Here is a 14,182-nt window from a genome sequence, read left to right on the forward strand (position 1 = left end):
TGATACATGTGAATGGCCCATATCAATGTTATCAATGTTATCGATGTCCAAATGGCCCTTGACAGGAAGGTTTCCCCGTTCTGGACAGAAGGTGCGCAAAGTCACAGCATGAGGAAGTGACAGATTAAAGGACTGGTTGACTGTAAAACCCAAGGTCTTTACAGAGAAATCTCCAGTCCTAGCTTTTCCGTTCTAGTCTGGCAGATCTTCAGCATCCCATAAACTGCCTTTCAAATGTGTGAAACTTGGGTTTTAGAGGCTAATGTAACAATCCATCATAAGAAAATGGAGAACTCCTTGGCTAAACCACTGACAAACTAAATGGCTGACCTTGATGCTTATGGTTCTGTTTTACATGTCTCATTCAAATAATTTTTTTAACCTAAGCTTGGTCCTACTATTTATGCTTCTCAATAGCTAAAATGAAAAGCATGTTCTACCATGACTGCCTATTGTCTGAGATGGAAAGGGAAGCAGGAATCTCACTAAAGTTTTGTCTGGGCTGGCCTTGAACTTCAATCCTCTTGATGTCTGCCTTTCACAAGTGAGAGCCACCAAGCTTGCTGGGTTTATACTTATCATTTTATTTGCTTTGAATTTCTAGTTGTATTTTCCCTTCCAAATAGGCTTCTAGCCCAAATGTGCTTCTAATTAAAATTCTGTGCAAAACTATTTTACCCATTTTTACTGATCCATTATTTTTTTTGCCAGTCCTGGGGCTTAAACTCAGGGCTGGCACTCTGTCCTTTGGCTTTCTCAAGATTAGAGCTCTACCACTTGAGTCACAGTACCACTTCTGGCTTTTTCTATCTATGTGGTACCAAGGAATAGAACCCAGGTCTTCGTGCATGCTAGGCAAGCACTCTACCACTAGGCAAAACTCCCAACCCCATTTTTATGAGAACAAAGTCACGTGTTTGTAAAGACTAATATAACTTAGTTGGTGTCCAAGATATTAGGAAGGTATTAAAATATTTAAATAATATTATATTTTATATTTACTTGTCCTTACTTTGTCCTGTCGGTTTGTGGTTTTTTTTCACCTGGTAAAAGAAAAAAAAGATAATCTAAAAGGTATGAGGAGAGAGCATTTCCTGCCTAGACAGTCTTAAGATAATTACTTTTAGCTGTTATTTGGGACTTGGGAATTCTATCACAATTTTTCTCTCAGGCCTGACACTGGCCAGATGAAGATGCTTAAAGATGTGGCAAAATAGCTCAGATGCATGAACCCCTACATGATGCTTTTGATGGCAGAGTAGTGGGATTTGAAATCACCATGGTTACGGATTTGTGGGCCCTCCATCTCTCCGATCTTTAAACGTAGCTAGGATTTCACACAATTGAGTTTATTGTCAATAGAGGGCGCCAGAAGACAGAAAAGTAATTATTGATGGCTTTGGCTTATTTCATCTATTCAACTTACTATTTTTTTTAAAGCCTTTGAAAAGTTATCTTTTCATCTTGAAAAAAGAGAAGAACCAGTATTTCTGTCCATATGTTTAATGTCATTTCTGCCCATCCAGGCATGGCCAAGCTGAACAGAGAGGCCTGCCAAAGCTAGCATTTGGTGTATGGGTGGTCTCTGAAGTCCCCCCCCCCAAACAAAACAAAACAAAACAAAAAATACCTCCTACTCCTACTTTCCTTTTTTTCCTTTGCCAGAGGACATGCTCTCTCCCCCCCCCCCCCCCAGTTGGAACTCTGTCCACCAGCTCTTCTTGCACTGGTATTTTATTTATTAGCACATTAAGTCTCTTTACTGGGAAATGAGTTGTCACAAATACTTGAGTTCCTACCTTTGGGCACACACATGGTTAACTGCTGAGGAAACTAGGTATTAAAATAGATGGGCTTGTGTTCAGCCTATAGGCAGGGGGGCAACAGACATTAATCCCACCATCGTGGAGGCACCAAGCAAACATTATCTTGACAAAGTTGTGTTTGACCTGAGATTTGAAGCTTGAATAATAAGGTGTGTCGTAAAAGACGGTTAGGGAAGCCAGGCACTTGTCATGCCAGAAAAGATCTAATCCTAGCTTCTCACAAGGCTGAGATTTGAGGATCATCATACAAAGAAATCTAGCCTGGGAGGAATGTCTGGGGGACTCTTATCTCCAATTAATCACCAGAAAAGCTGGAAGTGTCATTGTGGCTCAAGTGGCAGAGTTGTAGCCTTGGCACCAAACTCGGGACTAGTGCCAAAAAAAGAAAGAAAGAAAGAAAGAAAGAAAGAAAGAAAGAAAGAAGAAAAGAAGGAAGGAAGGAAGGAAGGAAGAAAGAAAGAAAGTAAAAGAAAGAAGGAAAGAAAGAAAGAAAGGAAGGAAGGAAGGAAGGAAGGAAGGAAGGAAGGAAGGAAGAAAGAAAGAAAGAAAAAGAAAGAAAGAAGGAAAGAAAGAAAGAAAGAAAAAATAAGATTGGGAATGCCCTGAACCAGTGGCTCACAGCTATAACTCCAGTTACTCAGGATAAATGAATTAAGCCATCAGAAAGCTGGACTGGAGCTCAAGTGGTAGAGCACAAGCCATAAGACAGAAAACTAGGTTGAGAGCATGAGGTCCTGAGTTTATCGCCCTCCCCAACACACACACACACACACACACACACACACACACACACACACACACACACTCGAAATGTGGCTACAGGCTAGGAAATGGCTGTTGTATCTTTAAACAAAGAGTTGATTTTGGCTCTTTGTGCAACGTATGTGTGCACAACCCAAGGATGTAGTTAAGTGGGGGATAGGGTTGGATGTGTGTCTTTGGGAAGATTCTTTTTCTTTTTTCTTTTATGGAATGGAGGAATGGATTGGGAAAAGAGCTGATGATGGGAGGCTGCTCAGCAGTTCAAATGGGAGATGGTGGTGACTTGAATCATGTAATGGTGAGGTAAGGACAATGGAGAGACTGGAGAGACAGAAGAGCGAATGGGAGAAAAGAAACAGAGGCAGCCTCAACAGGCTAATGAAAGGGCAGATCTGGCTAAGGCCGAGGTGGGGCTTGCAGAGTGCTCAGGTTAAGTGTTCCCCATGTAGAGAAGCGGTGTTCTAACTGATGTAATGTGGAAATCAGAGAATGGGAACATTAGCCCCATTCTTGAGCAAATGCTATCCTGTCTATCAGCCTGTGCATCTTCATCTCCAGACTTCTCTTTCATGAAATGAGCATGTCAGTAAAGAGCTGGCCAGACTCTACTGCTGTATCTAGTTACACAGCCAGCACCAATGGGTGTAAATGTATATGCACAGGGAGCATTCTGGAATATAATGAAATCATTAACCATCACATTGGAGGGATGAGATGAGAGGAAGTTCCAATGTGAAGTCCAGATGCTGTTATGTTGTTTGAAATGTTTTAAAGTAAGTCTTAATTGGTCTTCTAATTAGTAAACCTCATAAAAAATCACTGTCGTTTTTAATAAAAAGTTTTTCAGCTGGGAACTGTGAAATCCTTTGGGGGAGTCCCTGTAATCTCTCACCTCCATTAAATCTCTGTACTGGAATTAAAAGAGCCTTTCCATGTGGGGACTCCCTCCCCCTAGACACAGAAAGCATAGATTTTTCTCGCCTCAGCTCATTAAAGCAGCTCTGAAAATCAACTGGAGGACTAGCTGGAGAAATCCACACACACCCTTTGATCTTTTTGGTAGCAAATGTGTCATTTGTAGCACGATGGTCCAGTTCTTATGGGATGCTAAAAGAAAGCCACTTGAAGACGCATTGGGGATTCCTTGAACTCCTGCTAACTACGAGTCTTTCCCCACTGATGTATCGGTTCTGCCACATTCCTGGGGCCATCATTTCTACTTGCTTGGTAAATAATTAGCCTGCTGCCTTTGGCTATGGAAAGGATTATAAATATTTTAAGTACTGCAAGTGATTGAAACCATCTCAATTTGATTTCTCCTATGCCTGTTATGCTTCAGGTGAAAATTACCTTTATGTAGGACACAGGGCTAGAAAGTTACAAGTTCAGGTGTGAGAGGAGAAAGGAGGTATTTGTGGGCATCTGGAAGTAGCTAGGATATCAGTCAAGTGCCAAAGATACCTGGCTCTTACACTCATTTTTTAAATAGAAGAACTTTAAGGAAACCAACTTTTTTCTTTTGTTTTCTTTTTTTGCCAGCCTGGTGGCTTGAACTCAGGGCCTGGGCACTGTCCTTGGATGCTTTTTGCTCAAGGCTAGTGCTCAGCCACTTGAGTCATAAGGCCACCTCTGGCTCTTTCTATGTATGTGGCACCAAGGAATTGAACCCAGAGCTTAGTGCATGCTAGGCAAGCACTCTACCACCAGGCCATACTTCCAGCCCTGGAAACCAACTCTTAAGTGTATTATTGCACTCCGGCTGATCTAAGCTTCATATAGGTATAATAATGGTAAGACAGGATAGTCACCTGATACTTTACTTTTTTTTCTGCAAGGAGCCTAAATCCAGAACACAGAAATCTTTTCTCGACATTTATATCATGAGAAAAAATTATATACATGACATTTTTGTTATATACTTCTAATTTTTCAGCAATAGTTTTGTGCCTATAATATACACCTTGTATTTATCCAATTTCCTCTAACTCACCAGATGGCTACCTTCATAAACCAGCAGTTCTGCCTTGTCCCACACCCACTCAGCTGTGGTCTCTTGGGCAGATTCAGGAAGCCATAATGACCAAGAGAGTTCTTTTTTTCTGTTGCCAGGGAAATTTCCTCAAACCCTTATCCAGATGTGAATGTGGCACCTTGACTTTTCCATTTGTCTTTAGTTGAACAAATAGGTGGAGTAAAAGAAATTGTTAAAGGGCTGTTATGGTCTCGTTCTGTTCTAAGCTGAGTTGACCCATGCCACCCCATTCCTGACCAGAGTCATTACTGTCTGTCAGTTGTGGGTGGTCTAAGCTAGTGGCCTTCATTTCTCCCAGTAGACAGGTAATTCACATAGAAAACACGAACACAGCCCATCTGGAGATCATTGGCTGACCCCAAAGAGAATCCCAAAATGGAGCCAGTGAGAGCCAGGGAACTCTTGCTCTTTCTTGGAGTTTGTCTCTCTTGGGCCCAGGCCCAAGATAACTTCAGATAGGATAACTTGAGAAAACTTCCAGTGGTAGAAGTCAAGACTGTTCTGAAGCATTTCTACCCCAAATGGAAAGGAATGAGAATAAATGCCCTGGCATTTTAGGCAGTATGTCTATAATCCAATGCCCTGGCATTTTAGGCAGTATGTCTATAATCCTAGCCTTCAGGAGTCTGAGGGAAGATGACCAAAAAACTGAGGCCAGCCTGGACCATATAATGGCCTTGTCTCCAAACACAACAAAACAAAAATAAGTCCCAAACTAAAGACACCCAAATCAATTTACTTTTCTGCCATAGGATTGTAAAATAAGATCACTTGCCACAAAGATATTTGACTTCAAATTGTTACTGATCATAAGGGAAAGGGAGAGTTAACTGTTGGAAAGATAACATTTTTAGCAAAACACCAAGGCTCACACTATAATTAGTAAATGCAGGTGACACAACGTCTTGTTTCCTGTTCCTTAGATATAGAGAGATTATCAGGGGAGTAAGAATTACAGGATGGAAAGAAAATGTGTAAGGAAATCACTTTATAAATAGTCAGGTACTCTCTAGTTTTGCATCAGAATGATAAAAATAGATGCACAGCTCTTGACTTTATTTCACAATATTTTGTATACATATAAATATCTTATAGTTCCATTCATCAGGTCTTATGATTTTAATTACATTGTCACAGTAAATCAAGCTCTTCAGGTAAGAAATATGTATTCTGGACTATAAACCAGGTTGTGATTATAATAATATGGTAGAAATACTAAAGACCTTGAGTGAGCAAGGGAGGAAATAAAGGAGATTATTATTTGGAAAATATCCTGCTCTGTTCCTGAAGAGGCTGAACAAAAATCCCAGAGGGAATATTTGTCCTGAAGTCAGCCAGGGGCCTCACATACAACATTGTTTTTTTTTCTTGGAGAATTGAACATAGAGTGAAGGGAGTAGAAGAAGAAGAAGAAAAAATTAATGAACCTAATATCAAACCAGCCTGGAGTTAACTCTGCTACTTATTAGCTGAGTCTTGACAAATTCCTTCAATTCTCCAGGCTGTAGTAGCCTCATCTCTGAACACCTTCCAGGCTAACTACAGGATCAGATAGGATCCATTAATTATCTTATCTGATTATTAATGAACTCAAACAAAGCAAAAGCCTCCCAATGTCCTTCAATTTGCTCTCCTTTCTGGGAAGGCATGAAAGGGCCCACTGAAGTGACCAAGTAGTCACACGGCCTTTTTGAAGACAATGGTGGAATATGGAATCTGTTCTCTACTGTCTTTTATCTTGCACCCTTTTTCTTCCTTAATGTGTGTGTGTGTGTGTGTGTGTGTGTGTGTGTGTGTGTGTGTGTGTGTGTGTGCGTGCGCACAAGTATGCACAGGGCCTGGGCATTGTCCCTGTGCCCTTTTGCTCAAAGCTAGTGTTCTACTACTTTAAAGCCACTGTGCCATTTGTGGTTTCCTGGTGGCTAATGTTGCTAACAGTCTCATGGACTTTCCTGGAAAGGCTGGCTTTGAACCATGATCCTCAGATTTCAGCCTCCTGAGTAGCTAGGATTATAGGCATGAGCCACTGGAACCTGGCTTGCTTTCATTCACAGTGTCACCTATACATCGGGGCATCCAGGAAGCAGTGAATAAATCCTGAATGAACAAGTAAATAAACTAATGGGCAATAGAATATTTTTCGCCCTGTGTGAAATCTACACTCCATCTCAAAATGCATTACTTTTTAAACTAATGCTTTCTGCATATTCCACCTGTTAATTCTTTATTAAGCTTCACTTTTTACCCCCAGCTTCCCATTTCTACTATAAGACTAAAGCTATTCTCCAGCATGCTCTGTCTCCCGTGGAAAGTTACATTATTGATCCTCCCCATCCATCTCGCCCACCCTCAGGGTATCTGTAGGCCTCAGAAAGGCAGGGCAGGCCTATTCAAACATCTGCCACACAGAAGATACATGAGGTATTAAATAAGTGCATTTGATAATGACACAGAGGACAGTGCTGGAAAAGCTTTCGTGCTGTACCATCACTGAATCTGTTTACAGGTTCCCAACTGGATTTCAATCCAGACCACCCAAGAAGAGTCCACATAGCCTCATCTGGGAGGGAATGCATGGTATTCTTTGACCTTTCCTCCTTAAATATCTGTCCAGCTTATGGTCTTTCATGTGTTCTGCAGTTCAAAAAAATTGTTTGTAATACCCTCCACTAAAACTGACTCAGGGATTTGATATATTCTTATGAAGATGGAATAGCTGCAATTTATTACTATCATTTTTAATGTTTTCAGCTTAAGTTTCAGAGCCAAATGTTCAGCTCATAGTCAGGTGTGAAGCCTACCTATACTTTTAATGTACATGATTATCAAATGAGAAAGGAAGAAAGTGGCTGGCAATTCTATAGAAACCAAACATATGGGTTCCCCTCCCCCTTTTCCTTTGGGATGAAAACATTTTCCTGTACAAACTAAGGTTATGTCTTTCCCTGACAGCCGGTCAAGGGCCACTTTGATGTGAAGAAAGGATCCTGCTAAAGTAACGGATGTCAAAACCAATGTGGGAATAGGAGGAGCTTCCAGAAACAGGAAAAGGCATTGTCCCAAGGAGGGGTTATTTCATTCCTCTCTGTCGTCATTTGGGCTGTCTGGTTTACTTCCTCGCCCAGGTTGGTGTGAGTTAGAAGCAGAGTGCTTTGTTAATGAGGTCAAGAACAAGACTACCCATTTTATGAAGTGGTTAAGACTGAACTTTCAGATTTCACATTTTATGAGAAGTGACCAAGGGGAGAAAAAAATTAATTTGGGTTTCATATAAGCAATGCCAAAACAACTGGCAAGGAAGTAAAAACAAAACAAAACAAAACAAAAACAAAATTTGGATCAACCGGTGTGGTTAAATAACATGAAAGAATTCTGTTGGATTGGTTTTCTAAGGAAAAACTTGGACTGGTCAACAGTTTAGGCATTATGTAGTCATCAAACTGAAATCCTGCCTGCAGCCAGGTTCCTTGGAAGCAAAATACAATTTGCTAAAATAATAGAGCTTAAAGAGGTTTTGATCATAAATGAAGGCCTAGCTCAGAAGCCCTGGTAAAGACAGAGCAATACTGAGAGCTGGGGATGTTCATGGGCTTGTTTTTGCTGACAGCATCTCCCCATCCCCACCACATTTAAGTATCATCTTCTTCTGGATCTTTCCTAATGCTCTCAGGCTGTGCCTTGCAGCTTTTTGGGAGGGAACATTGATGTGTAGGTCTTGACAGAGTCTTCCAGCCATTGGGTTCAGTGTGATAAAGAGGGCTCTAATCAGGCCTAAGTTTGAGGCACTAGCTATACATGGTTTCCACTGAGCACTGAATGCTTCAGTGTGCTGGAAAGTGTTCTGTCTATTCATTTCCATACCAGCCTCAGCTATAGGGCAACTTTCATAACAGATATCTCATTCTACAGATCAACAAATGGATGCTCAACAGCTGAAGGTAGTGGTATAGATAAAGCTCAATGATAGAGCTTTATAAAAATAAAATAAGCATAAGCAAATTGTCCCTAAAATGAGCTTTAGACTGTTCAACATGCCTGGGATTCTCAGGGCTGAGGAGTCCCCAGAGAGCTCTGGTATTCTCTTGTAAGCATCATTTTTACTCTCTGAAGGAACCTCCACCTCCTCCCAGGGCCTCAAGAAGCTCTGGTCAAGCCACCTCAGGACATGAACCTAACCTGAACTGCTCCAAGCATGCTCTCAACTGAGGTTGGGCTCAACCGGGCCCTTTGTTCTAGGTCATGTACAGATTCCTGAGGATTTAAGACGAGCAATATCAATATAGAGAGTCAAAGCCTTAGGAAGGCTGGTGTGCAGCTGAGTAGTAGGCCTCTTAGAGAGAATGAAGCAAGTAACGGGGCATCTTATAAGGCCATGGGATTTGCTACAGCCAAGGTGGGAGATATCTTTCATGAGGAAGTCCTAAAGGTGAATAAAAACAGTCTCAACTCGTGGGCATGCACAGATGTGGGGGCAGATAATTATTTACTTATTTACACTATGGGACAGTCTGTGTAACTGGCACAGTAGTAGAATGAAGTGTTAGAATTGTCCATGAAAGAAAGAAGACGTTGAGTCTGACCAGGGAAGTCTGGAAGGTTTGTCCTGAAAGATACCCGTGAAGGCATCTCTATTTTGTTGTTGTTGGTGGTGATGGTCATGGGGCTTGAACTTGGGTCCTGGGTGCTGTTCCTGAGCTCTTTTGCTTAAGGCTAGCTCTCTACCACTTTGAGCCACAGCTCCACTTATGGTTTTCTGATGGTTTATTGGAGATAAGTTTCTCATTGACTTTCTTGCCCAGGTTGACTTTAAGTCGTGATCCTCAGAGCTCAGCCTCCTAAATAGCTAGGATTATAGATATGAATCACCAGCACTTGGCTGGGATCTTTTTAAATTTTTAAGAAATTGTTATTATAAAGGTGATGTGCAGAGGTGTTATTTCTTAGCGAGATGCTGGTGGCTTTCACCATAAAGGGATGTTGACAAATCAAACTGCACACCCAAGCTGAGATCCTGAGTAATACAATGACTTTCCCCAGGTGAGACTCCACAAAAGAGTAAAAAAACCCCAAACAAAAAATCTAGAGGAGGGGCCGGGAGTTTGGCCTAGTGGTTAAAGTGCTTGCCTAGCATGCATAAAGACCCTGGTTCGATTCCTTGGTACCACATACATAGAAAAAAGCTGGAAATGGTGCCGAGGCTCAAGTGGTAGAGCTCTAGCCTTGAGAAAACTCCAAGGACAGTGCTCAGGCCCTGAGCTCAAGCCCAGGACTGGCAAAAAAAAAATCTAGAGGAGGTGATGCTGTGGCTCAAGGGGTAGGGTGGTAGCCTTGAGCTGAAGAGCTTAGGGACAATGTCCAGTCCCAGAGTTCAAGCCTTATAACTGACAAAATTTTTTTAAAAAAAGAAAAAGAAAGAAAGAAAGAAAAGAAATAATATACATCAAAAGAAAAAAAGCTATAAAATCTAGAAAGGTTGGGGGGGCAACAAAATGATTGGGAGGGATAGGGGGAGGGAAATGGGGGCAAAAAACATGAGAAGAGGTATTAATATGTGAGAAGTAATGCACCTAGATACGTGAGTAGCCAAAATTGGCTATTTTTTTCTTGCTTTGAATATTTGATATTTAAATTCTCACTATGGAGAACTTTTGCAATAACGAGATTTACTCAGATACTTATGTTGTTTTTTTTTTTTTTTGCCAGTCCTGGGGCTTGAACTCAGGGCTGAGCACTGTCCTTGGGCATTCTCAAAGCTAGAGCTCTACCACTTGAGCCACGTACCACTTCCAGCTTCTGGCTTTTTCTGTGTATGTGATACTGAGGAATTGAACCCAGGGCTTCATGCATGCTGCTTCACACATGCTAGGCAAGCACTCTTACCACTAGGCCATGCTCCTAGCCCCTTGTATCAGTTTTAAAGATGGATTTTCATTTAGAGGAATTTTTTTTCAAAGACATCAACTCTACATTGAAATCCAGTTGTATTTCCTATGTTTTTTTTTTAGTTGCTTGTCAATAAGTTTATTGTCTTTTTGAAAAAAAATCTTCATAGGAAATCACTTGGTTTAACTCTCAGCAGCCTGCTCCTGAGCTCTGAGGAAGCTTGCCTTCTTCTGAGCTACCCGATCTTTCTTCTGAGCAAGGGACATCTTGGGACGATTCCACCTCTTCTTCTTCACTTCTCTTTTGGGCTTCTTCACATAGACTGGGTTCTCTCTTATAGCAGCATGAGCCTTCTTGTACATCTCCTCCATCATGTCTGGACTTACATTGTTCTTTATGTACTGAGAACTGCTTCTTGTACGAGTCTTCATCCTCTTCCATTAGATAACGCATATAATCTGCAACATTCTGACCCATGATGTGCTTCCGATGTACTTCTGCATTGAACTCCTTGCTCTCAGAATCATACCCAGGGACTCGTTTGGTTCTGTGAGGGATAGACAAGCCTCCATCCACAGCTCCCTTCAGGGCACCAAAGACTATTGCCAGTGGTAGTTCTGGCAAGGCCTGCATCCAAATAGCAGGTGAAGGCACCATCAATGCTCTCCACGTTGTATTCATCACCAGTCACCTCCACTCCTTCGTAGATCCTGTGCATCCCAAACCTATTGAGAAGGCTGCGGGCCAGCAGCAGGCCAGTGCAATAAGCAGCTGCATAATTGGTGAGGCCTACTTTCACACTGTACCTGGGTAGTTCGTGCGCATATGCTGCACACACGATCATGTCTCCTTCTATGTGTGTGTAAGCAATTTGACAAATAATATCTCTGTTGGTTACATGAACTATCATCCTGTATTTGGGTGTGTTGTACTTATTTTTGTCTTGGATCACCAAGCGTTTCTGAGCATAGTACTCAGTTTTGCCCTCTCAACGTCTTCTAAATTCTAAATTTCACTTGGTATCTCTTAAAGTAGGCCTTATTCTTGACAACTTTAACAAACCCCATCCTGCAGATTAGAGACTTTCCTATGTTTTTTAACTGGCATTTCCTCAAAAATAATTATTAAACTATTTTAGCCAATATTGAATCCTGTGGCTTTTCTTCTTACTGAGTCAGTTCAAATGAATACATCAGGTCAATTCTATTTCTCTACTGAAGTAGATTAGAGGTTACAAACACAGGATTGAACAATATTATGCAGAAGGAATTGGTCATAATGTGTGACAATGAGTTATGTTTTTCAGATTCAAAAATAACATACTTGTCAAAGCACCCAAGTGTTAGACTGAGAAGCTTTGAAAACGGTTTCTATTAATATCTTCCCTTAACATAAAATTATCTGAGAAACATATAACAAGAGATTTAGTTAGTTCAGATCTTAATATTGGCAAAAGGAACTAATGACCTCTGGTTTTAGCTATCTACTTGTGTGTCAGTTTGCTTATAATCAACCAATCATTTGGAAAAACAGAAGTACTCCGAATCTGACAGTAAGAATATGCATTGAATGTTATCCAAACAGTTCCAAATCACCTCATTCTAGATAACTATACTTTATGACGAATTCCCAGAATACCCTGTTCTAATGAATGCAGTCAGTTGATTCCCGAGCATATATGGCTTACCAGCTACTCTTACTCTGTGCAGACAGTGCACGCTGGATACAGTCTTTGCTGTAGGAAAGCTTCTACGTTTGTGTGTGCACCTTCGCACACACAAACTGATTCCCCCAGGTTCCCCCTACCCCAGTCCTGCACTGCCTGAGGTTCTGTCAGCACCCCATTCCTGAGTGGCCTGCCAGGTGAGGGGAGCCAGTCCTCTCAGAAGCACTCTGAAGCTCCTGGGTGGGCCGGCCTGGCATTTGCGGTTTGGTGACCACAGAGAGTCTAGGCCCCAGGGGGGTAACATTTACACTTCCAATTTCACTGGTTCCCCTGCTGCAGGAACTTGGACTGAGCCCCAGGGGAGTGGTCTGGAGGAGCCACAGTGCTTTCTTCCATCTCACTATGGGCCAGCCAGTGTCTCCACACCAGGTCTCAACCTTTGGGGGCTCTACTAACACAGAGTGGGGAATCTGCTTCCTTCACCGTGGGCAACCATTCCTCCCTCCCTTCCGATTTTCACTAGGATATTCTGTTACTTTCCTTTCTTAGGAGAATCTGAATATCCTCTTATGCCTGGGCACATGGCAAGATCATGTCCTGTTCTTCACAAGAAGGGAGGAAAGGAGAGGAAAGGGGAGGGGAAGGGGGGAGGGGAGAGGAAAGGGGAGAAGAGGGAATGGTCACTTTTCAGTGAAGAGAATGGGAAAGAAGAGGAGGTGAGGGGAAAGGAGAGGAGGGGAAGGGAAAGAAGGAGGGAAGGAGGTGAGGAGAAGGGAGAGGGGTAGGTAGGCACTTGAAGCCAGCCTGTGCATAGCCTGCATAAACTCTAGGCTGGGGAAATTGTCCCAAGTGCTTACCCTAGCTTTTCTGAGATGCAAAATGTTCTCCATGGCAGTGCTTTTACCTTTATGAAGACTAAGAAGAAACACAGACCACCTGTACGAATAGAAGTGTATATTGTTTGTTGTTTGTTTACTTTTGCTGAGCTTGGGGCTTGAACTCAGGGCCTGGACACTGTCCCAGAGCTTCCTTTGCTCAAGGGTAGCACTCTATGAGCCACAGCACCACTTTCAGCCTTTTCTGTGTATGTGGTACTGAGGAATCAAACCCAGGGCTTCATGCATGCTAGGCAAGCACTCTACCACTAAGCCACATTCCCAGCCCCCAAGAAGTGTACATTTGTTAAAGCAGACACCTTTAGCTATTCATTGTAGGCCTGTCAACCCTTCAACTGAACTCTAGTCTTACCAGCAACGGGGCATCTCCTGACTTTTATGGAACTAGCCGTGGTCTGGTTGAGGAAAGTGACTAGACATGGATATAATTACATGTGCACCATCTTCCCTTCACCTCCCAGTTAAGCTGAGAGAAAACTGGAAAGGAAATGTTTCTTTTTTATGCATCAGCCACAAGGAGGGGTCTGTTAGTACCAATCTCTCTTGCACTTACTTCACTGTTTATAGTTTATTGTCTTTTTACTCTCTCACCCTTCTTTGGTACTGTTACTGAGCTTGAACTTAGGATCTGTCCCTTAGCTTTTGGGGGGGGGCGAGGAATCACATCATCTTTATTTGCTGAACAATTTTGAAGTCAACATACAGAATACTGAATGACCACCTGGTTGCTCAGGCCTCAGGCTCAGTACCCAGGCTCGAGAGCAGGCTGCCCCTCAGGTTAGTGGCGCTGAAGGAGGCTCCTGTGCCTCTGGCTTGTCCACTTCTGGTTCCTCACTGAGGTAGCTTTTATTTTTTATTTATTTATTTATTTTTCCAGTCCAGGGCTTGGGCTCAGGGCTTGAGCACTGTCCCTGGATTTTCTCAAGGCTAGGGCTCTACCACTTGAGCCACAGCACCACTTCTGGCTTTTTGCTACGTATGTGGTACTGAGGAATCGAACCCAGGTCTTTGTGCATGCTAGGCAAGCGCTCTACCACTAGGCCAAACTCCCGCCCCAGCTTTTATTTTTTTAATATTTTTTATTGTTATTACAAAGGTGATGTACAGTGGCTTTTTT

At 42.2% G+C, this 14,182-nt stretch overlaps 1 pseudogene; it reads right to left on the bottom strand.

Moving 5' to 3' along the window:
• Positions 1-10,621: 10,621 nt before the first annotated feature.
• Positions 10,622-11,582, bottom strand: LOC150047304 (large ribosomal subunit protein uL18 pseudogene; annotated as a pseudogene).
• Between the last annotated feature and the right edge of the window lie 2,600 nt (positions 11,583-14,182).

This window comes from Megascapheus bottae, chromosome 23 (assembly GCF_031878675.1).
Source record: "Megascapheus bottae isolate mThoBot1 chromosome 23, mThoBot2.hap1, whole genome shotgun sequence".
NCBI classification, from domain to species: domain Eukaryota; kingdom Metazoa; phylum Chordata; class Mammalia; order Rodentia; family Geomyidae; genus Megascapheus; species Megascapheus bottae.